General features: G+C 39.8%; 1 protein-coding gene across 1 annotated transcript in view; it reads right to left on the reverse strand.

The window, feature by feature from the left end:
• Window positions 1–15,069, reverse strand: part of LOC109432381 (uncharacterized) — a 403,456-nt gene extending 388,387 nt beyond the window's left edge. Inside the window, exon 1 of the mRNA XM_062845445.1 lies at window positions 14,380–15,069. The gene's annotated coding sequence lies outside the window, so the exon portion shown is untranslated. The remainder of the gene's footprint in view (window positions 1–14,379) is intronic.
• Window positions 15,070–22,178: the final 7,109 nt, after the last annotated feature.

Here is a 22,178-nt window from a genome sequence, read left to right on the forward strand (position 1 = left end):
GATCAACAAAAGTACTGACTGCTATACCGTTGTTCAGTTGCTGATCTTCGTTGGTTATTCAGTTGTGTAAGACAGTTATCAAAGGGGGGGGGGGTGTGATGTTGGAACGGTGCGTGGAAGTATCTACTCAGTCTGGTATACTGCTGCAAGATACGACTGGCTCGACGTAGCTATTGTTCCACCAAATGAATGCTATCCACATCTGTTTACGTACCAGCGTGGAGGCTATCGAAAGCGAGAAAGTGATTGTACCCTTGCTAGCTGGATTCGACTATCTGTAGCAACACAGCAGAATAATTGCATTCTGTCTACAGTATGGTTTTTATAGCATGCAGTAGACATCTGTTTGCACAATGAGTGCGGATGGATTACCAAACTGGTCAAAATATAAAACTACGTTCACGTTAGGCGTGAACAACACCAATGCTGTAGAAGTTGAGCAAAAATTACTAAAGACTGCCCCAGAAAGTATGGACGCACCTAGTCTTCAGTTGTCTGGGGCTAACTAATGGTTCTTGTTTCGGGCTTCGTTTTGGCTATTTCTGCTTACTATAGGATCGACAATTCAAACGTTCTTTGCCACGATGAGCATTAGAATTCGAAATGGTAACTTTTTTGGTCGTACCCCGCTTTGTGTAAGTTAGAAGGTTTTTTCTTGTGCTCAAACACCTTCATTATTTGTTTATCCAAACGAGGGATACCAAGATCTTTATTGTTTACCCAATTTCTGCCTATGCTTCAACGTGTTATCCCCACCGTGGTTGCTGATTACTGCTTGCACGATTTTTTCACTTACTCCCACCATATTTTGTTCATTTCCTAAGTGACCTTTCAAACTCTGTACATCGTTTGTGCACATTTTTTCGATAATGTTCCGCTGAAAGTCCATGTATTTTGAAACAAACTGTTGGAATCGCAAAAACCGCTATACAAATGTTGAGAAAATAGGTTGACCAACAGGATGTAGCTTTCAAAAAGAACTAGTCATCAAAAGTTTTGAAATGCCACTATTTTCTTACTGCGTCCATACTTTCTGGACCGGTCTTTAAAATTCGTGAAAGCCAAATGCGGCCTAAAAACTAACTTTTCGGGTGCAAAATGTTTGGTAACCATTCATAATGGAACTCGTAACATGAGTCTCGGAGACGATGAATTTCCATTGAATCTTCTGGTATAGATCACGGAGGAACTTCTGGTCGAATTCATGGAGCTTTTGGAAGTAATTTCTGAGGTATTTCTGAAAAGTTCCCGGAGGTATTTTCAAAAGATGTTTAAAAGAAACTGCTGAAAAAAAATGTTAAAATTTAGAATCATTTCTCGAATGAACTCATTGAAGAGATCTCAGAGAAACTTTCGAAAAAAGTTTTAAAGAGACTTATACAATGGATTTCCGTAGTTTTTTTTTGTGAATTCTTTTCAAAGTTTATCAGTGAATTCATTCCGAAGATACTCTGGAAATTTAGGGTTAGGGTCTCCAGTTAGCCTTGTGGATAAGGCTTTGGATCGCCAATCCGGAGAAGGCGGGTTCGATTCCCGTTCCGGTCGGAAAAATTTTCTCGACTCCTTGGGCATTGTACTTGCCTAACAATATACAAATTCATGCAATAGCAGGTAAAGAAACCCGAATAAAAAATACAGCAGAAAAACCGAACGTTGTATTGTAACAGTACTATTTAGAACCATATTTTTACAATAGACAACACTGTAAAAATAAAAAATACAAAAACAATTAGATGTAATGTAAAACACCATACCGTGAATTGTAAATAAGATTTTTACAATATATTATACAGGTTGTTAAGTATCGTAACAATATAAAAAAATATTTTTCTCCATATATTTTTTTTTTGCAAAACCATACATTTTATTGTTAATGAATTGTTCAAAATACTGATACGTGGGTTTAAATACACCGTACATTGTATGGTACATGAATGGTTTCAAACAATAAAATGTACCGTAAATAAATTGTTTTTAATTGTAATTTCACTACTGGTTATACATTTAATTAAATGGTTTTGGAATGGTTTTCTTTTGTTAAGTTGTATTGTTTCACATTACATAAACCATATATTGTTATATTATCTTGCCATTTTCCTCCTGTTAATGGCATCTTAGGCTTATTAGATTTATTAGAATGCGCTTTGGGAATTCTCCAGAGCGTTTTGGATAACCCTTCATATATAGGATCGCCCACGTCTAAGTCTGAGTAGTCTCTACACGGAGAAAAAACATTAGTAAACACAAACGAATTTCAGTTTGTTTTAACCGGATTTTTGTTTTGAATTGGGCACAAACGACAAATTAGTTTGATTCAACTGCCCGCGTTAGTTGAAATTACTGCAATTTCCGTTTGTTTGTTTCACTGATTCAACGGTTAAATTCTACAAACATCCGTTTGAAATAACTGATAAGATGATTGTTTGATTTTGACAGCTGCGAAAACAACGGATTTCGGTAGTTGTTTCAACCGACGCTATTGTTATGTCGTTTTCGTTTTTGCGGTGGTGCTACACCGGTGTAGCACTTTTGCACCGAAAGTGTTCGTTTTTGATTTTCGTGCTACACCGGTGCAGCACTTTTTCTGCACCGCGCATGATAGTGTAGCACTCAAAAAATCGGGAGTGTAGCAGGTGCACACCGTGTCCACCAATCAGCGTTTGCCAAGTTGTCAATATTTTGGTGTTTATACACGCACACCAATGCAACTGCACCGAAAATGTTCGTTTATTCAGCGAAAAGTGTAGCACGAAGCGGTGTAGCACCGCCGCAAAAACGAAAACGACATTAGAAACAAACGATGAAATTGGTTGAAAAAAACAAACGCTATCGGTTGAACTTACCGGAGTTTTATCTTTTTTTTCTTGTAGAATTATGTTGAGAAGCGTTTTTATTTATTTTTATTTTATTCATTTTCTGCTAAATATTTATTAGCCATTTTGGTGAATTCATGTATTTGTGTACTAATTAACATACTCTTTTAAATAAGTGCAAATATTCAATAACTAGAAAACGTTCGGGTCATCGTTGTACAATGTACTTACATCAGTAAGAGATGTAAGCGATCCATAAGGCTCCTCGTTACGAGTTTCTACGCTTGGGATTCTTATTCGGGAAGTCCGTGTTGGACAGCAAACCCGGTCGATGCTCAAATGGCGCTCAGTGGGATATGATGTACTCAGCTTGGCTGTTAGTTTTCATCGGACTTAGCTTCTTCAGCTACGGTTGCTACTTCCTTCTACTACTTCTACTGCATTCTACTCGTTTTAGAATAGATGCGAGATGTGTTCGATTCTTTTCGGCGACTATCAGAAATTCAAAGAAACACCATACCCATTCAACAATTATTTACTAAATCACAGGAGAATATATAAATCTTACCTAATAAAGTTGAACGAATTTAACTTTTTCGATTATTTTTACATCTATGTAACAAAAGTACATCTCTCTTTGTATGCACAATGCCAACTTTGAGTTTGCATGGTTGCTGCTGATGGTGGGGACGGAAAGCTGATAAAAAATAACCCAATAAATTGGTTTGTTTCGAACCAAAACGGCAGTAGATTTTTCGTCAAAGAAAATATTAGTTTGATTTAACTGCCAAGCCGGTTGTATCGAACCAAAATTTCAGTTTGTAAACCTGAACCGGAACAACCTACATTTTAGTAAAAACAAACGCCTTGCTATAGTTGAAAACAACAAATCATTGGTTTGAAACTACAAATACTGTTCAAATTTTTTTTGACACTTCGGGTAGTAGAAACAACTAATTTGCGTGGTTGATTCAAACCGAAACCAATGATTTGGAACAAACAAAATGGGTGTTAAAACTACTATTTCATTAGTTTGGAAAACAACAAACGTATTAGTTGTTTCAAACTGGATTGATTTTTCTCCGTGCAGATAACCGGGTTTTGCAAACTTAGAATTATTTGTGGCAACACTTTGAGCGGCATGATGGAACTATGCCGAGCGCGCTAAGTGTTATTAGACCACTAATGTAGTTGCATGAAGTGGGTGACGAGGTACATAAGTATCATTACAGCGTGCTTAACTGTTATTGCAATATTGAGGCACCAGTTTGACTGAAGTTTGAAATACATAACAACTCATGAGATAACTGTCAAGTTCGATTCAAATATACTTTAGGTTGAAAAGCGAACCCGCAGACGAACCTATATTAAAAGTCATTTCAGTGTTCAGTCCAGTCCATATGTTAAAGCTGGCTCTACGTCAGAGATAAAGTTTGTCAATCGCATTTGATTCGATTGTGGTCGAAGGCAAGTTCACATGAGAGAAGAGGAGAAAACTCCCCTAAATGCAAATACAGCAAGAATAGTGTTGAACTCATCCACTGATTTACGGTAATCTGACCTGCATCTTTCCGGGTTGGCCTACATTCGTATTTCTCTCGTCGCACTCTACACACCTAGCCTGCCATATCTCTTGGACCCCTGCTTGGACCTGCAGTTCTTAGGACATCTGGTGTACCACTGATTTAAACATGTTATTGACTTTAAATTGATGTTTCAACTTATTCACTTTTTTTCTCTTTGCTTTCCTTTGCATCAAAAAAGTCACAAACATCAACAAAACAAAGCACGGAAAAAATCTTAAACTGAATAAATCTGGTGTTTGATTTGAATAGGTCGAATCTGCATATAGGAATCACAGCAATCGAACACCAGAAAAACAGTATAATATATTGTTACATAAAAATCCAATGTAAATGTATAGTATAGCGAACCATATCATTACAATACACTTTATTGTAGCTGGTACACTGTATGGTGCAGGAATGGTTTTCACTATACATTCTATGGTTAGTTTTTATTCGGGAAGCCCTTCAATTAATAAATGTGGAAGTGCTCAAAGAACACTAAGTTGAAGTGAGGCAGGCCAAGTTCCAGTGGGGACGTAGAACCATAGAGAAGAAGAAAAAGAAGATACTCTGGAAATTTCTTCAAGGTGAAACTGCAGTTCCTCTGGGTTTTTAAAGATCCTCCGGGAATCATTCCTACCGAGGTTACAGTGTAAATTCCTTCCGCATTTTATTTGTATGATCTTCTGGGGATTCTATGAGATTTCCTTTCGATTTCGGAGTTCATTCGGAAACTTCTTCGGAGTTTCTGAGAATGTACCTACGAATGTTTCTCCATCACTCTTTCGGTACATCCTCCAATAATTTCATAAAATAAGACCTCTGTTTTCGAAAGTTTCATCCAGAGTACTTTCAGGACAATTACATTTTCCAAGGCTTGGTACTTCTAGTGCAATCCCAAGTGCAATTGCTAAAGAAACCCCAGGTTCTATTCTTGTTTTAATTATAGATGAAACACTTGAAAGAATCGAGCCGAAATATGTAGGGATAAAGACGGAGGCCTCTTGACAGACGAACGTGAGGTGATCGGAAGGTGCAAGCAGCACTTCGATCAGCATCTGAATGGCGTGGAGAACGTAGGCACGGGAGCCCACAGCAACGGAGGAAACGACGACGTCAGTGCAGCGGAGGACGGAAATGAACCAACTCCCACGCTGAGGGAAGTTAAGGATGCCATTCACAAGCTCAAAACCAACAAAGCAGCTGGTAAGGATGGTATCGCAGCTGAACTCGTCAAAATGGGCCCAGAAAAGTTGGCCACCTGTCTGCATCGGCTGATAGTCAGGATCTGGGAAACCGAACAGCTACCGGAGGAGTGAAAGGAAGGGGTAATCTGTCCCATTCACAAGAAAGGCGACCATTTGGAATGTGAGAACTTCAGGGTGACCACTATTTTGAATGCTGCCTACAAAGTGCTATCCCAGATCATCTCCCGTCGTCTGTCACCTAAAACGAATGAGTTCGTGGGAAGTTATCAAGCCGGCTTCATCGACGGCTGGTCGACAACTCCAGAAATGCCGTGAATACCAGGTCGCAACGCATCACCTGTTCATCGACTTCAAAGCGGCATACGACAGTATCAACCGCGCAAAGCTATGGAGAATCATGGACGAAAACGGCTTTCCTGGGAAGCTGACTAGACTGATTAAAGCAACGATGGACGGTGTGCAAAACTGCGTAAGGGTTTCGGGTGAACTATCCAGTTCATTACAATCTCGCCGGGGACTGAGACAAGGTGATGGACTCTCGCATGCCTACTTTTTAACATCGCTCTGGAAGGTGTGATGCGACGAGCCGGGCTCAACAGCCGGGGAACGGTTTTCACAAAATCCGGTCAATTTGTGTGCTTTGCGGACGACATGGACATTATTGCCAGAGCATTTGGTTGATTGATTGATTTGTCTTTATTAAAGAGACTTTCAGCCCTTGGCTGGTTCGTCTCTAGAACATTTGGAACGGTGGCAGAGCTGTACACCCGCCTGAAACGCGAAGCAGCGAAGGCCGGACTGGTGGTGAATGCCTCAAAAACAAAGTACATGCTGGTAGGCGGAACCGAACACGACCGGATCCATCTGGGTAGTAATTTTGTCAGCAAATTCATTGTGATTTTTTTTTTGATAGTTCCTTCAATTTCTTTGGTAATTTTTTTGACAATTTGTTTGAAAATAAACACAAGGAATTCCTTTGGAATGAATCGAGCTAAACTTTGAAGGTTCTTTATGCAATTTCTTTTGGAATTCTTTCGGAAGTGCCTACTTATTACATCTGGGCATCCTTCGACAATTTCTTCAAGATTCCCTTAGGTAAGTTTTATACCAATTCCTTTGTTCTTCAGCTATTTCCTTTCGGTGCCTACAGCTATTTCTATGCAAACGTTTTTAAAAATCGCTTTTTGATATTTTCCGGAAAATTCTTTGGGAACTTCTCTGGCCATCACCCTATTTTTTGGAAATTCTTCAGTTTATTTTTATTTAGATTTTCTTCGTCCTTTCCGTTCTAAATTTTTGGATTTTTTTTTTTTAATTCGCAAGAGAGTACATAATGAAACTTCAAAAGCACTAACAGACGGAATGCCGTAAGGTACTACCAAAGGAATTTTCTGAGGAACAACCTGAGAAATTTTCAAAAGATTGCCACAGAAGTTAGAAAACGGATTGACTAAGGAATTTTTAAAGTACCTGCCGATTGAATTTCGAAAGCAACTTTCGAAAGAATAACAAAAGTAATAGTCAGGTATATTTAAAATGGGATTGCCGGTGAAACTCTAAAAGGGATTGTTGAATGAAATCCCGCCAAACGTTATTCAAAAGACTTTCACAATTTACCGAAGAAATTTTCAAAGGAAATGCCAAATGAATTTTTAAAAACAGCATTTCTGTAGAAAAAAAAATCTAAAAAAGTTCACAAAACCATTGCTGAAGCATTGCCGAGAATTGATCAAGAAAGTTTCTAAAGGAATTGGCTCACACTTTTTTTCAATAATTGCCGTAAGAATTCCTGAAGGATTTTCAGATGGGATTTTCGTACCTAGACACGAAAATCCCTTCGGCAAATCCAAAGATATTTCTTATCGAATTGCTGCACGGATTTCCAAAGATGACTTTGGATTGCTAAAGATGACGAAGATATCACCAAATCACTTTTCCATGTTTAACGATAGTGACCCCAAAATTTTTGGTCGATGACATCAAAAGTAAGTTTACTTAATTATTTTTTTCCTAGATGTTTTAGCCAAGTTCGGCAAAAAGCAGTTGAAAGCTAATAGAAAATTGGTTATATCACCGCTCTCACCATTAAATTTTGACGACCCAATTTCCAGCGACACTTCCGTAAGTTTATATTCATTTTTAGAATATTTGGAAACTTTGGGTTAAGTTTACATACAAATAATTTTGTAAAAGTTTCAAAGTTACTTTCACTTATAATCTTTTGAATGACATCTAGGGCTTTGAAATCGGACGCAAATTGGCGGAGATATGAGCCTAAAAAATTTACATGTTTTTGAAAGGGTGACCCCAAACTTTTGATCGGGAGTGTAATTCCTAGAAATACTAGTGCCTCGATGTGAGTGAATTCTCAAACTAATTAGTTTAACATGTTAAAGCTTTCATTCTGATCAACTCTGCATGAAGACAGTTCCTTCCAAGTGGCCCAGAACGCTAAGACTAAACTGGAAGCTTCTTAGACCACTAGCCAAAGGCGTAGCCATCTTTTCAGTCGGGGGGGCAAGCACCCTAAGCAAATTTATACCTACTAGCTTTTATAACTAAACACAATACGATGAAATTGAATATAATAACATTATATTCTGAAAGCATTATTAAACCCTTCAGCAGTCACGCTGTTGTGTTTTGTACAATACGTTAAAAAAGCTCGCTCGATCTACATAAATCAACGTGGTGTTGGTAGCGGGGAGTACATTCCTGAAAAGATGAATGAAGGATTTTTGAAATTTCCGAAGGAACTCCTGAACGAAGTTTTGAAGAGAACCTGAGAGGTATTTCTAAAGAATCATTTGAGAAATTCCTGGAGTTATCACTGGAAGAATGCCTGGAGGAAGCCCTAAAGAATCCCTAGAGGAATACCCGGAGGAATCCCTGGAAGAATTTCTGAAAGTCTACCTGGAGGAAGCCTTGTATAAATGGGAGGAATACCTAGAGAAATATCTAAAAAGATCTCATTAAGAAAATCTAGAAGAAATCCTAGATAAATTTCTGGAGGACTCCTTGAAGGAAGTTCTGGAGCAATTCCGTGAGGAATTCTGGCAGGAATCCGTAGAAAAATTTCAGAAGAAATCTCTTGAGGAATTCCTAGAGGAAATCGGTAAATTTCTTGGGGCAATTCCTGGAAACATTCCTGGAAGAATTCCCGGAGAAATCTCCAGAGGAGTTCATGTAGAAATTGCTGGAGAAATTTCTGAAAAAAATCCCTTGAGAAATTTCAGGAGGAATTCCTGGAATAACCCTTGGAGAAATTTCTGGAGGATTCCCTGAAGCAAATCCTGAGCAAATCTCTGGAGGAATTCCTGGAGGAATGTCTGAAGGAATCTCTGAAAATTTCCTGGAAGAATGTATGAAGTAATCCCTAGAGGATTTCCTGAAGAAATTCCTGGAGAAATCGCTAGCATAGTTTCTGGAAGATGTCCAGGAGCGATTCCTGGAGAAGCTCCTAGAGATTCCTGGATAAAATCCCAAAGAAATGCCTGGAAGAATTCCTATTCCTGCGGGAATTGCTAGAGGAATCTCTAGAGGAATTCTTGAAATAATTACTGGATGGATTTCGAAAGGAATCTGCAGAGGAATTCTTAGAAATTTCTATTTCTATATCTGTTATTTTTCTATTTCTGAAAAAAAAAATCTCTTAGGAAATTCCTGGAGGAGTTTCTAGCGGAATTCCGGGAGAAGTCCTTGAAGGGATTTCCTAGAAAAAAAATTGTAGAAATTCCTAGATTAAATCCTGGAGGAATGACTGAGGGAATTTCTTGAGGTATTCCTGTGAGAACTGCTGGAGGAAGCCATGATGAAATTCCTGGAGGAATTCTCGAAAGAATTACTGGATATATTTCTAGAGAAATCTCTAGAGGAATTCTAGGAGATGTCTATTATTTGTCTATTTCTGAAAAAATCCCTTGAAAAAATCCTGGAGGAATTTCTGTAGGAATTTCTGAAAAAATCCTTGAAGGAATTTCTGAAAAAATCTCCAGGGGAATCCTTGAAGAAATTTGTGAAGAAATCTCTGGAGGAATCTCTAGAGGAATACCTGGAGGAATACTGAAGGAATCTCTGAAAAATTCCTGAAGGTATTCCTGGAGATTTTCCTGGAAGAATTTCTGAAGAAATCCCTAGAGGATTCGCTGGAAGAATACTTAGAGGAACTTCCGAAGGACTTCCTGGAGGAATCCCTGGGGAAATTCGAGGAGAAATCCTTGAAGGAATCCCTTAAGCAATTCATGAAGGTATCTCAGGAGAAATCCTGGAGGAATCCCTGATAATTTCCTGAGGGTATTCCTGGGAGAACTTCTGAAAAAATCTCCAGAAGATCCAGGAAAAAATCCTAAGAAGATTCAGGAAAAAATCCTGAAGAAATTGCTGACATATTTTCTGAAGAATGTTCCCGACCAATTCTTGGATCAATTTCTAGAGAAATTGATGGAGGAATTGCTGAAGAAACCCTTGGGGTAATTCCTGGAGAATTTCCTGGGGGAGTTCCTGGAGAAATTCCTGGATAAAATCCTGGAGGAATGCCTGGAGGCATTTTTGGAGGTTTCCCTTTGGGAATTGCTGAAGGAATCCTTGATGGAAATCCTGGAGGAATCATTGCAGGAATTCTTGCAACAATTACTGGATGAATTTCTGAAAAAAAATCCCTGAGAAATTCCTGGAGGAATTCCTGGAAAAATCGTCGAAGGAATTTCTGTATGAATACCTTGGTAAATCCTTGAGAATTCCGTGGAGAGAGAATCCCTGAAGAAGTTGCTGGAGGAATTTTTAGCAGAATTACTTAGGGAATCCCTGCAGTAATTCCTGGTGGAAAATCTGGAAGGATTTATGGAGGAATACCTGAAAAAATTCTGGAACGTATTTCTAGAGAGAATCCTGGAAGAACTTTTTAGGATTTCCTGGAGAAATTCCTGGATGAATTGCTGACATAATTTATAATGGAATTCTTTGATTATTTCCTGGTGAAATTCCTGGAGGTATCCCTGAAGATATTCCAAGAGGAACTCCTCGAGGAGACCTGGAGGAATTCCTGGATGAATTTCTGGAGGTATCCCAGGAAAAAATCATAGATAGAAACTCCAGGAAGAGTCCCTGAAGAAATTTCTGGAGGAATATCTGGTGGAATCGTTAAAAAAAATCCGGAAGAAATCTCTGCAAGAATCTTAGAAGAAATCTCAGGAAAAATTTCCTGGAAGAATGCCTAGGAGAATTCTTGGTGGAATTCTTGGAGGAATCCCTGGAATAATTCTTGGAGAAATCTGTGAAGAAATTCCTGTAGGAATCTCTTGACTTGAAGATTTCCTGGAAAATTTCTGTAGGAATTCCTGGTGAAATTCTTTGAAGAGTCCCGGAAGCAATTACTGGAGGAATCTCTGGAGGAATACCTGGAGGAAGTCCTGAAGGAATGGCGGAATTTCTGGAGGAATCTCTAGATGAATTATTGGGCGAAAATTTAGAGAAATCCCTTCAGGAATTTCCACAGGAATCTCTGGGAAAATTCCTAGAGGATTTCCTGAAGAAATTCGTGGATGAATCTTTTAAGGAATTCGTAGAGTAATATCAGGATTAATTCCTGAAGAAATCGCAGATGGAATTCTTGGAGCAATTCTAGAGTAATCCTTACAAGAGTTCCTGGAGAAACTCCAGAAGGAATCCCGGAAGCAATTTCAAGAAAAATTCCTAATGGAATCCAAAAACAGTTCCTGAATGAAGTACTGAGTTAATTTCTGAAGTACATGGGATGGCCAAAATGTTTGAGATAGGCAACTTTTCTCACAAAAAAGTTCAACATGCTGTAACTTTTCATAGAGTGCATCAAAAAATCTCAAATTTTGACTGTTTGTCAACCTATTATATGTGCATCATTGGTACAAATTTGGGCTCGATTGATCAATCTTTCGCAAAGTTAGAACCGTTCGAGTAAAACACTATTTTTAGACAACTCATTTTTGAGCTATCATATCTCGGAAACCAGTAAACCAAATTGAATGAAATTTTGAACGTACACTAACAATATACAAATGCTTCACAAACTATTAAAACATAGACACTTTTTGAACGTTGAAAAAAGTTATCATAGATTGACACTTTTTGGATTTTTCTTGAAAAAATGTATTTTTTTACGTCAATGTCAATAAATTTTAGTGTTGATGTCAAAAGATTTTCCACTCCTGTTCTCAAGTTATCCTCAATCAGATATATTAGAGCCTATTTAGATTAAAGGAAGAACACATATAGTAATTTTTGTGTGGTATTGTAAATTTGACTTATTTTCCTCTATATGGGCAAAAATTTAAACCCGATATAACTTAATTCGCCGCGGAAAAATATTACATTTTATAACGTTGTATTAACTATCAATATATTGTTGATAAACGTTAAAAAAAATCATTCAGTTCGGTTCACTGGTTTTCGAGATATGACAGCTCAAAAATGAGTTGTTTAATAAATAGTGTTTTACCAGAACGGTTCTAACTTTGCGAAAAATTATTCAATCGAGCCCAAATTTGTACCAATGATGCACATTTAACAGAATCTCCTTGAGGAATCTCCTTGAGGAATCCCTGTAGCAGTTTCTAAAGAATCCCTGCAAGAGTTCCTGAAGAAACCCCAGTAGGACTGCTAAACGAAATTCCTCGATGTATTCCTGAGGGAATCCCTAAACAGTCCCTGGAGAAAGTAATGGATTTATTCCTGGAGTAGTTGCTGAAAGAATTCCAAGAGGAACTCCTGAAGGAATTCTAAAAAGTGTTCCTGGGGGAATCCTTGTAGGAATTTCTAAAAAAATCCCTGAAGTTTTTCCTGAAAGACACACAGAAAAATTTCCCGGGAGAAACACTGGAGCAATTCTTGAAGGAAAAGCTGGATCAATTCCTGAAGAAATCCCATAACGAATTCCTTAGGAAATCCCAGGAAAGCTTTCTTAACAAATTCCTGGAAGAATTTCGGTAGGAAAAAAATATGAAGGAATCCATGTCTGCAATAATTTTTGGACGAATTATTATTGGAATCTTTGGATGGACTCACTAAATAATGTTTTGTACAATGTTTTAAGGAACTCCTAGATTAGTTTTTGGCTTATCTCTGGTAAAATTTCCTGTAAGGGTTTCTGGAAGGTATTCCTGCTGAAATTCTTCGAATTATTCCAGATTGACTTATTGGAGCAATCTCAAGTGGAATTTTTGAAGGAATATATGGAGTAATCCCCGAAAAATCTCTGAAAAGACACATGCAGAAATGCCTAAAAGAATTTCTGTTGACATTCCTTCGAGAATTCCTGGAGAAATTCCTGGAGAAATACTCGAAAAAAGCACTGGAACAATCACTGGAGCTGGAGGAACTTCTATAGATATCCCAGGAGAAATTCCCAGAGGAATATCTGATGAAACCCTGATGGATTCATAGAGGAATCGATGAAAAAAAATTTTTGGTGCAAACTATGATCCAGGAGGAATTCGTCGATGCATCCTTGCAGAAGTATCTGTAAAACTTTCTGAAGGAATCGTGGGAGAATTCTTGAAACATTGTTTTGAACAAACCCTGAAACAATCATTATCGGATCCCTGCAAGATGCATATGGAAGAATTCACGAAGGAGAAGCTCCTGGAGAAGTCCCTTGTGGAATTTCTGAAAAAAATCCTTGAAGAATAAATTCAGATCCTGAATAAATGCATGAAACAATTCCTGAAAAGAAAAGAAATCCCAAGTATTTTGCTCTTAGAATGATATTTGTTAGAATTGAATACTAGTGAAATTTTGTGTAGCAGTAGAACATAACTGCATTCTATAGCAGTATATGGTTCTACAAAGTCATTATATTCCCTACCTTAACCGTCTACGACATATCTGGAAAATTTAGCATGCTGTTTTTGCATTCCATGAATAAACATCACAAAATTTAGCCATTCAACCAAGCTTGTTATTTGGACATTTGGTTATTTGGTATTGTATGGTAAGATTGAAGTGGTTCTCTTGGAGAAATATTTGGCGAAATTTCCTGTGGTTTTCTAGTAAAAAAGGTTTGATGATTGTGGATAAAAGCATTAAATATTAGGACAGTTTATTTTTTGAGATATTCTGGAACTCTGAGCTATTGCTAATCTTTGAGTTGACTCGATTTGAATAAAAATCTGTTGGCCAGGGGGGAGGGGCACACCCCCCCTGCCCCTCTCTGGCTACGCCCATGACACTAGCGCCACGTGGTGAGTGATTCTCGAACTGAATTGTTTTCTATGTAACAGTTCTTAGTCTCCTGAATAACTTTGTAACTTTGCCGTAATCAGTTTTCTTCTAAATGGTTCAGAACGTGAGCTATTCCACAACTACTGGTAACATGTAATGCTACCCCAAATATCCGACAAGGTGCCCTGTATAGTAGATTCCCGGTGACCAATGTTTTCGGAACAACTGTTTCGGACAATCATACAACAACCATATCAACGCATTTTTGACAAAATAATTTTTCAAATAAGCCATTGGTCATTTGAATTAGTGATAAATTCATCATTCTATAAGAGTTAGAATTTTTGAGTCATTATGATTCAATGTATTATTCGTAACTTTTTCTTCATGCCCGAAAGAGAGTAACACTACTTAAACGTGGATCAATTTTCAGTCGAAAAATAACGTAATTACATCTTCATGACTCCAATACTTTTAAGAAATGATTACCTTTTCATGAAAGAGATGTTCAGTTTTTTTTTAAATTAAATTGAGTCACAAATGATTCCGATAAGCATGCTCTTAGACTGTTCAATTTGAAATTAATTTTGCACTAACCTTGATTGAACGTGATTCTACAATATATCGGTAATCTTTTTTTTCTAAACTGATGTACACTATTTTTTGTAATCACTCCATTTTAAACACCAAAATATCTTCCATTCATTTCTGCATTTCCATGTTTACTCGCTTCACTTGAACTGAAATCACCGAAAAAGAGCTAAACACTCACACCCACTATATACTTCGGCATGCGAGCAAAGAAACTTCCCGCCCCTTCTATAGCTCGTCAGATTGTAAAAATTTCTCACGCTTTTTGCTCCTTCCACCGGAACCGTAACGGCATGCACGTTTTCACGTTTATGTTTCACATTCACTGCTTCAGCACAAACCCCAAATCTTAAAACCGAGAAGTCTACAACAGCTGACTGGACCACTTCCGGTTTAAACAACACGCACGCACAATCCCCGCGACAAAATGTTCTAAATAATTCACTCGATTCGAGATGCGAACCCGCGCGAAAACCCACCTGACGCCTGAAGTTAGACCGCCCGACGAGCAAGTTCGAAATCCACTGAATGCCATCGCCGTCGTCGCCGGATGGGATTGCTGCACACTGGACCAAAATATTTTCATTGCCATCAAAAGGGCCCACTCTGCTGGCTGTCGGCTCTCATCGGAGTTTTCCCGACGACGAACGTCGTCAACAGAGAGGTAGAGCGAGAGAATGAGCAGAGTTTTTCCGGGAGAATGCTCTCGCTCAGTTTCCATTCGCACCGGACTGTCGTCGTTTCCACCCCGCACTCGGGGAAACCCCCAGAGGATCCGTCCAGAGAGAACCGGGCGCACTTATGTGGTTTTTCCTTGAGATCGGTGTTATTTTATTGGATGATGTTATTTATCTGGGCTCCCATTCCGAGTGCGCGCGGGGAAGTCTTAAGAAAATTATGTACCTACACCTTCAGCGGGAGGAACACGGACGAAACGGGTGGCCGGCTCTTTGCTCATTTTGGGGACTCCGGCTCAGCTACGATAACGGCCGGTTACGGCGACGACACACGCTCTCGGCCAGCTGCCAGAAGCGTAGTGGGTGGTGGAAAGCGTGGCGGCACAGAATGTTCGTACGGTTCAGTGAATGATGGTTTGTGATGTTTTGTAGCAAAAATATTGTGGTAGAAATGTTGAACGGAAAAACAAAACGAACGGGAGACCAAACGTGGGAACGCGTCAGGAAGCGTGGGAAAACTTGGTAGACTGGTGTTCGACATGAATTGCGTTTAGATGACTACGAGTCAATTCAAAGGGATATTCGAAAGGAAATCAACTTATTTGAGGGTAATGGTAAACCAACGAAGCCTTTTGAACAGGTTTGAATTGTTATCTTTGGTTAATGTTGGTGATAAAAGTAGTAAGATCTTGACACCTATATGGTTTCACATCGGGCATGGTAAAGGCTAGGTATGCTGCGCAATTCAGATCCCATTGTGATCCACTAGCCTCTGCTCAGCAACCCCTATCCCTACATCCTCGAGGTACCGGCCGGAAACTATGAGCAACTATTAGGGAGGACCGGGTAATCAACTCCAGTGGGAACATTGGTCGAAGGCTGACATGGAAGGGCGGTTCATCGGGAGCACCCGCATACTCGCCGATCTACTGAAGGACCGTGGGTTCGGCACCGTAGCGCTGCAGGAGGTGTGTTGGACAGGATCCATGGTGCGAACGTTTAGAGGTAATCATACCATCTACCAGAGCTGCGGCAACACACGCGAGCTGGGAACAGCTTTCATCGTGATGAGTGATATGCAGAGGCGCGTGATCGGTTGGTGACCGATCGACGAAAGAATGTGCAGGTTGAGGATCAAGGGCCGATTCTTCAACTTCAGCATAATAAACGTGCACAGCCCACACTCCGGAAGCACTGATGATGAAAAGGGCGCATTTCACGCGCAGCTCGAACGCGAGTACGACTGCTGGCCAAGCCACGACGTCAAGATTATCATAGGAGATTTAAACGCTCAGGTAGGCCAGGAGGAGGAATTCAGACCACCGATAGGAAAGTTCAGCGCCCACCAGTAGACGAACTAAAACGGCCTACGACTCCTTGATTTCGCCGCCTCCAAAAGCATGGCCATACGTAGAACCTTTTTCCAACACAGTTTCCCTTATCATTACACCTGGAGATCACAACAGCAGACGGAATCTCAAATCGACCACGTTCTGATTGATGGACGGCACTTCTCCGACATTATCGACGTCAGGACCTATCGTGGCGCCAACATCGACTTCGATCACTATCTGGTGATGGTCAAACTGCGCCCAAAACTCTCCGTCATTAACAATGTAAGGTACCGACGACCGCCACGGTACAACTTAGAGCGACACAATCGGATGTCGCCTCAGCATACGCGCAGAGTCTCAAGGCCACGTTGCCAGATGAGGGCGAGCTAGATGAGGCCCCTCTAGAGGATTGCTGGAGTACAGCAAAAGCAGCCATCAACGATGCAGCCGAGAGCACCATTGGGTATGTGGAACGGAATCGACGGAACGAATGGTTCGACGAAGAGTGCAGAACGGTTTTGGAGGAAAAGGACGCAGCGAGGGCAGTAATGCTGCAGCAAGGGACTCGACAGAACGTGGAACGTCACAAACAGAAGCGGAAACAGTAGACCCGCCTCTTTCGGGAGAAAAAGCGCCGCCTGGAAGAAGTGGAGTGCGAAGAAATGGAACTGCTGTACCGTTCCCAAGAAACACGGAAGTTCTACCAGAAGCTCAACACATCTCGCAACGGTTTCGTGCCGCGAGCCGAAATATGCAGTGAAAAAGACGGAGGCCTCTTGACGGACGGACGCGAGGTGTTCGGAAGGTGGAAGCAGCACTTCGATCAGCACCTGAATGGCGTGGAGAACGTAGGCACGGGAGACCACGGCAATGGAGGAAACGACAGCGGAGGACGGAATTGCGGAAATGGACCAACTCCTATGTTGAGGGAAGTCAAGGATACCATTCGTCAGCTCAAAACTAACAAAGCAGTTGCACAATGGTCGGAAAAAGATAAAGTTCGGCCAAAACTCTTTTTATGTGTGTAATCGAAGTTATAGGTTGCCTAGATATGTTATATAGTATTTTTAGTGTTTAAAAAGGGGTATTCAAAAATAACGTAATTTCAATAATTTCAAAAACGGTAAAAATCAGTAAACCCCATATTTTTTTCGTTTTTTGTTAGAAAATCAATTCGAACTTAAATAAATGATAATCTTTCGATCAAATCCAATCAAGTTTGTTCAAAACGTGTGAAAAATGTGGAAAGATAAATTTTATTTCAGTAAAAAATGGAAAAATAACGTAAAATATATGAAAAAACATGACCTTTTTAAAAAGCTCTAATTTGAAAAACTGCAAATTTCTGCAAAATATTTAAACGTTTTTAGGCAGCTCTAAGCATGATGTTTCAGATGTACTATTTGAAATTGCGGCGACACGTGACGACACGAACCGTTTTTTAACTTAAAAATTACCAAAATTTCTAAGGTACAATATATGAAAATTTTAAAAGTTTTGTGACACATTAATTTTGCACCATACGTGCATTCAAATAGTCCAATAACAAGCTTTCATATGCTGGATAACTTAAAACATATATTCCATTCTCAAATTTTATTATTTTACTTTTTTCGAATAATAATTTTTTCAATTTTATGACTTAGGCCACTTTGGCAGTGAAAATGTCATTGAAATACAAAAGCTGGTATGCTTTTAATTAAGAACCATAAAAGTACAATACATTAACTTTGTTATAAGGTGAAATAAAGTTTAAAAATATCAATTTCGTTTTTTGAGAGTTTTGGCCGCCCCTTTGTATGGAGCCCGACCAATGTGAGTTGGTAAGGATGGTATCGCAGCTGAACTCATCAAAATGGGCCCAGAAAAGTTGGCCACCTGTCTGCATCGGCTGATAGTTAGGATCTGGGAAACCGAATAGCTACCGGAGGAGTGGAAGGAAGGGGTAATCTGTCCCATTCACAAGAAAGGCGACCATTTGGAATGTGAGAGCTTCAGGGTGACCACTATTTTGAATGCTGCCTACAAAGTGCTACCCAGATCATCTCCCGTCGTCTGTCACCTTAAACGAATGAGTTCGTGGGAAGTTATCAAGCCAGCTTCATCGACGGCCGGTCGACAACGGACCAGATCTTCACCTTTCGGCAAATCCTCCAGAAATGCCGTGAATACAAGGTCCCCACGCATCACCTGTTCATCGACTTCAAGGCGGCATACGACAGTATCGACCGCGCAGAGCTATGGAGAATCATGGACGAAAACGGCTTTCCTGGGAAGCTGACTAGACTGATTAAAGCAACAATGGACGATGTGCAAAACTGCGTAAAGTTTTCGGGTGAACTATCCTGTTCGTTCGAATCTCGCCGGGAACTGCGACAAGATGATGGACTCTCATGCCTACTCTTCAACATCGCTTTGGTAAGTGTGATGCGACGAGCCGGGCGCAACAGTCGGGGAACAATTTTCACAAAATCCAGCCAATTTTGTGCTTTGCGGACGACATGGACATTATTGCCAGAACATTTGGTACGGTGGCAGAGCTGTACACCCGCCTGAAACGTGAAGCAGCAAAGGTCGGACTGGTGGTGAATGCCTCAAAAACAAAGTACATGCTACTAGGCGGAACCGAACACGACCGGATCCGTATGGGTAGTAATGTTAGCCGGGGATACTTTCGAGGTGGTGGAGGAATTCGTCTACCTCGGATCCTTATGGACGGCTGACAACAACGTGAGCCGTGAAATTCGAAGGCGCATCATCAGCGGAAGTCGGGCCTACTACGGGCTCCAGAAGAAACTGCGGTCTAAAAAGATTCACCCACGCACCAAATGCACCATGTACAAAACCATGCTTGAGGAGGACCTGCAAGCACTCGGAGTTTTCGAGTGACGCGTGCTAAGAACGGAGAACGGTGTGTGGCGGAGAAGAATGAACCACGACCTCGCTGCACTCTACTGCGAACCCAGCATCCAGAAGGTGGCCAAGGCCGGAAGGATACGGTGGGCAGGGCATGTTGCAAGAATGCCGGACAACAACCCTGCAAAGCTGGTGTTTGCTACTGATCCGGTTGGCACAAGAAGGCGTGGAGCGCAGAGAGCCCGATGGGCGGACCAGGTGGAGCGTGACTTGGCGAGCATTTGGCGCGACAGAGGATGGAGAGCAGTAGCCACAAATCGAGTATTGTAGCGTACTATTGTTGATTGTCTTGTCTTAAATGTGTATTTTTGTGAGTGGAGCTGATCTGGCAATTCCAGAGTATCAATTGCGAGCAATCAATCAAGCAATCAAGAAGAAAATACCTTTAAATGAGTTTTATTAATTTTGGTTTATGATTCTCTTGTAGTACTTCATAAAACTTTAAATGTTACACTTGAGAAGGGTGCTCTATGCCAGAGTCTGTGAAGATTCAGAGATGTTCCAGGGGGCTTCATGAGAGTTCCATGGAATTTCAGGGAGTCTAAGACGTGTTCCACGGGGGCGGGAGAAAGTATCAGAGGCGTTCCGTGGGACTTTAGAGGGTTTCAGAGACGTTCTAGGGGTGATCCAGGGGGTTTCAGGAGCATTCTGGGGGTTTTCAAGGGGCTTCCAGAGCAGGAACGAATGATCGATACATAACCACGGAACGGAATGCCTCTAATATTATTTTTTGAGGTTATGGCTTTCAGTCTTGGAATAAAAACTCAAAAACGGATTGTTAAGTTTTTATGAAAACTTAACAATCCGTTTTTGAGTTTTCTTCCAAGACTGAAAGCCGTAACCTCAAAACATAAGATCAACAGTCGATTCCTCAAGAAATTTCTAATATTATTGCAAAAGATTAAACATATCAATATACACCAAAATCTCCAAATTTTCGATGCTATGTTTTCCTAGTATTGAAGTGTATTTGCTGAAAATTTCAGGTTGTGATTTGTTGTGCTTCGTCAACTAGAGTATGTGTGCCATCAGTAATCTCATGCTCCCATTTTCATCCTATTCGAAAACAAGCGATTACGGCACCGATTGACTCCGTTCTTTTTGTTTTCATGGGTGCTCACTTCTAACAAAAAATACAAAAATAAGAAACAAAACAAACAGCGCTTCAATCCTTTGTTTTTCGTGGGATGAAAATGGGAACCACATGCTTAATAAGGGAACCAATACCCTATTATAATTTGAAAAATTACACAATTTTTTCGATTTTTTATTTTTTCTTTTCTTTAATTTTTCATGTTTATATTCCACTAACTTCTGTCCAAAAGCTTTTTTTGACACATCTATATATATCTATATATATGAACGAAATTTCATCACAATTCCCGCAGAAACTTTCCGAAAAATATTCGAATGCACTTTTGGTAGAATTTTCGAAGGAAGATATTCTCAAAAGAATTCAAGGCGGAATTTTCCGGAAAACTTCTGTAGAAACTTTCGAATGAACTAGTGAAGTTACTGCTGGCAGGATATCTGCAGTAACTTGAGGGAAAAAGGAGAGGCTTTTGGATCATTGATAAACTCTTATGGTAGAGTTCTAGAAGCAACTACGCAAGAATTTCCAAAGGAGCTCGTAGAGAAATTCGCAGAGAAAGTTTTGTAGGAATATCCAGAGGAACTCTTGGAAGAATTCAATAGAAATACACTAGAACTCTTATGGCGCTGTAGTCACTTTTCCTAATTAATTATTTTGTTTGTTTATAAGTGTCCATCTTGTAGAGGATCTTATGTTTTGGTAAACAAAATTTATTTGACACTTCTAGGACAGCTACTGATGCTGTAAGGAAGTGGAAAACTAGATGTTAGTCACACGAACAGTCGCGACTTTGGACTTCTGTGGCTGCTTATTCTAATAAGAATTCCCAGTGGAACTCCTTGAGGGATTCCAAGTGGGAATCCTAGAGAAATTCCCGAAGGAACTCTGTAAGGAATTCCCAGCGAAGCTTTAAAATTATTCACAGTGGAACTCCTACAATAATTCCCAGAAGATTTTCTAGAGGATTTCCCAGAAGAAATCATATAGGATTTTTGTTTTTATTTGCTTTAGTGTGTATCTTAACTTAAAGCTAATTCTACATAGGAGTCCCCGATAAATCTCCCAAAAGAACTCCTAGTAGAACTATTAGAAGAATTCCTTCCATCAGACCTTTCGGAACTTCCTCAATTACTTCAGGCCGAATTCCTTGATGATGTTCTCCAGGAATTTCTTCTGTAGTTTTTTCGGATATTCTTCCACAAGTTTTTCCGGTAATTTCTGCAGAACTTCATCCGAGAATTACAAAAGTTTTTCCCCTCAAGTATATTCGTGAAGAATTATTCATGACGGCTTTCCAAGTATTTCTCCATATCCCAGTAGAACATACAGAACCCGGATAGAGGAAAAGCTCAATAATAGCATATATTGATATTGAGATAAAAAATCTAAAAATAAAATAAAAATTAAACTCCTGGAACATCATTATCATATCGTATTTAGAACTAGTAAGATGTAACGAATAGCAGCAAACTATTCATTTGATCTTGAAATGGCACATTTTGATATTGTTCAGATGTTCCAGGAACACTGTTTAGATATTATTCTCAGAACTTATCGGCACCAACATTTCAAAAGAGCGTAACTGCATTTACAACCAATGCCTTCTCACAAAGCTGTGGAGCGTATCCCATCCCTCTCGAGCAATCCACTAGCATAAATAGAAAGATAAAATCCTCCTCTTTCGATTAATGGATGTGAATTGCGTGAGACGAAAGAAATACGACCCACAGCTCTGTGAGAAGGCATTGGTTGCAAAAGCAGTTACGCCCTTTTGAAATGTTGGTG

Source organism: Aedes albopictus, chromosome 1 (assembly GCF_035046485.1).
Source record: "Aedes albopictus strain Foshan chromosome 1, AalbF5, whole genome shotgun sequence".
Lineage (NCBI taxonomy): Eukaryota > Metazoa > Arthropoda > Insecta > Diptera > Culicidae > Aedes > Aedes albopictus.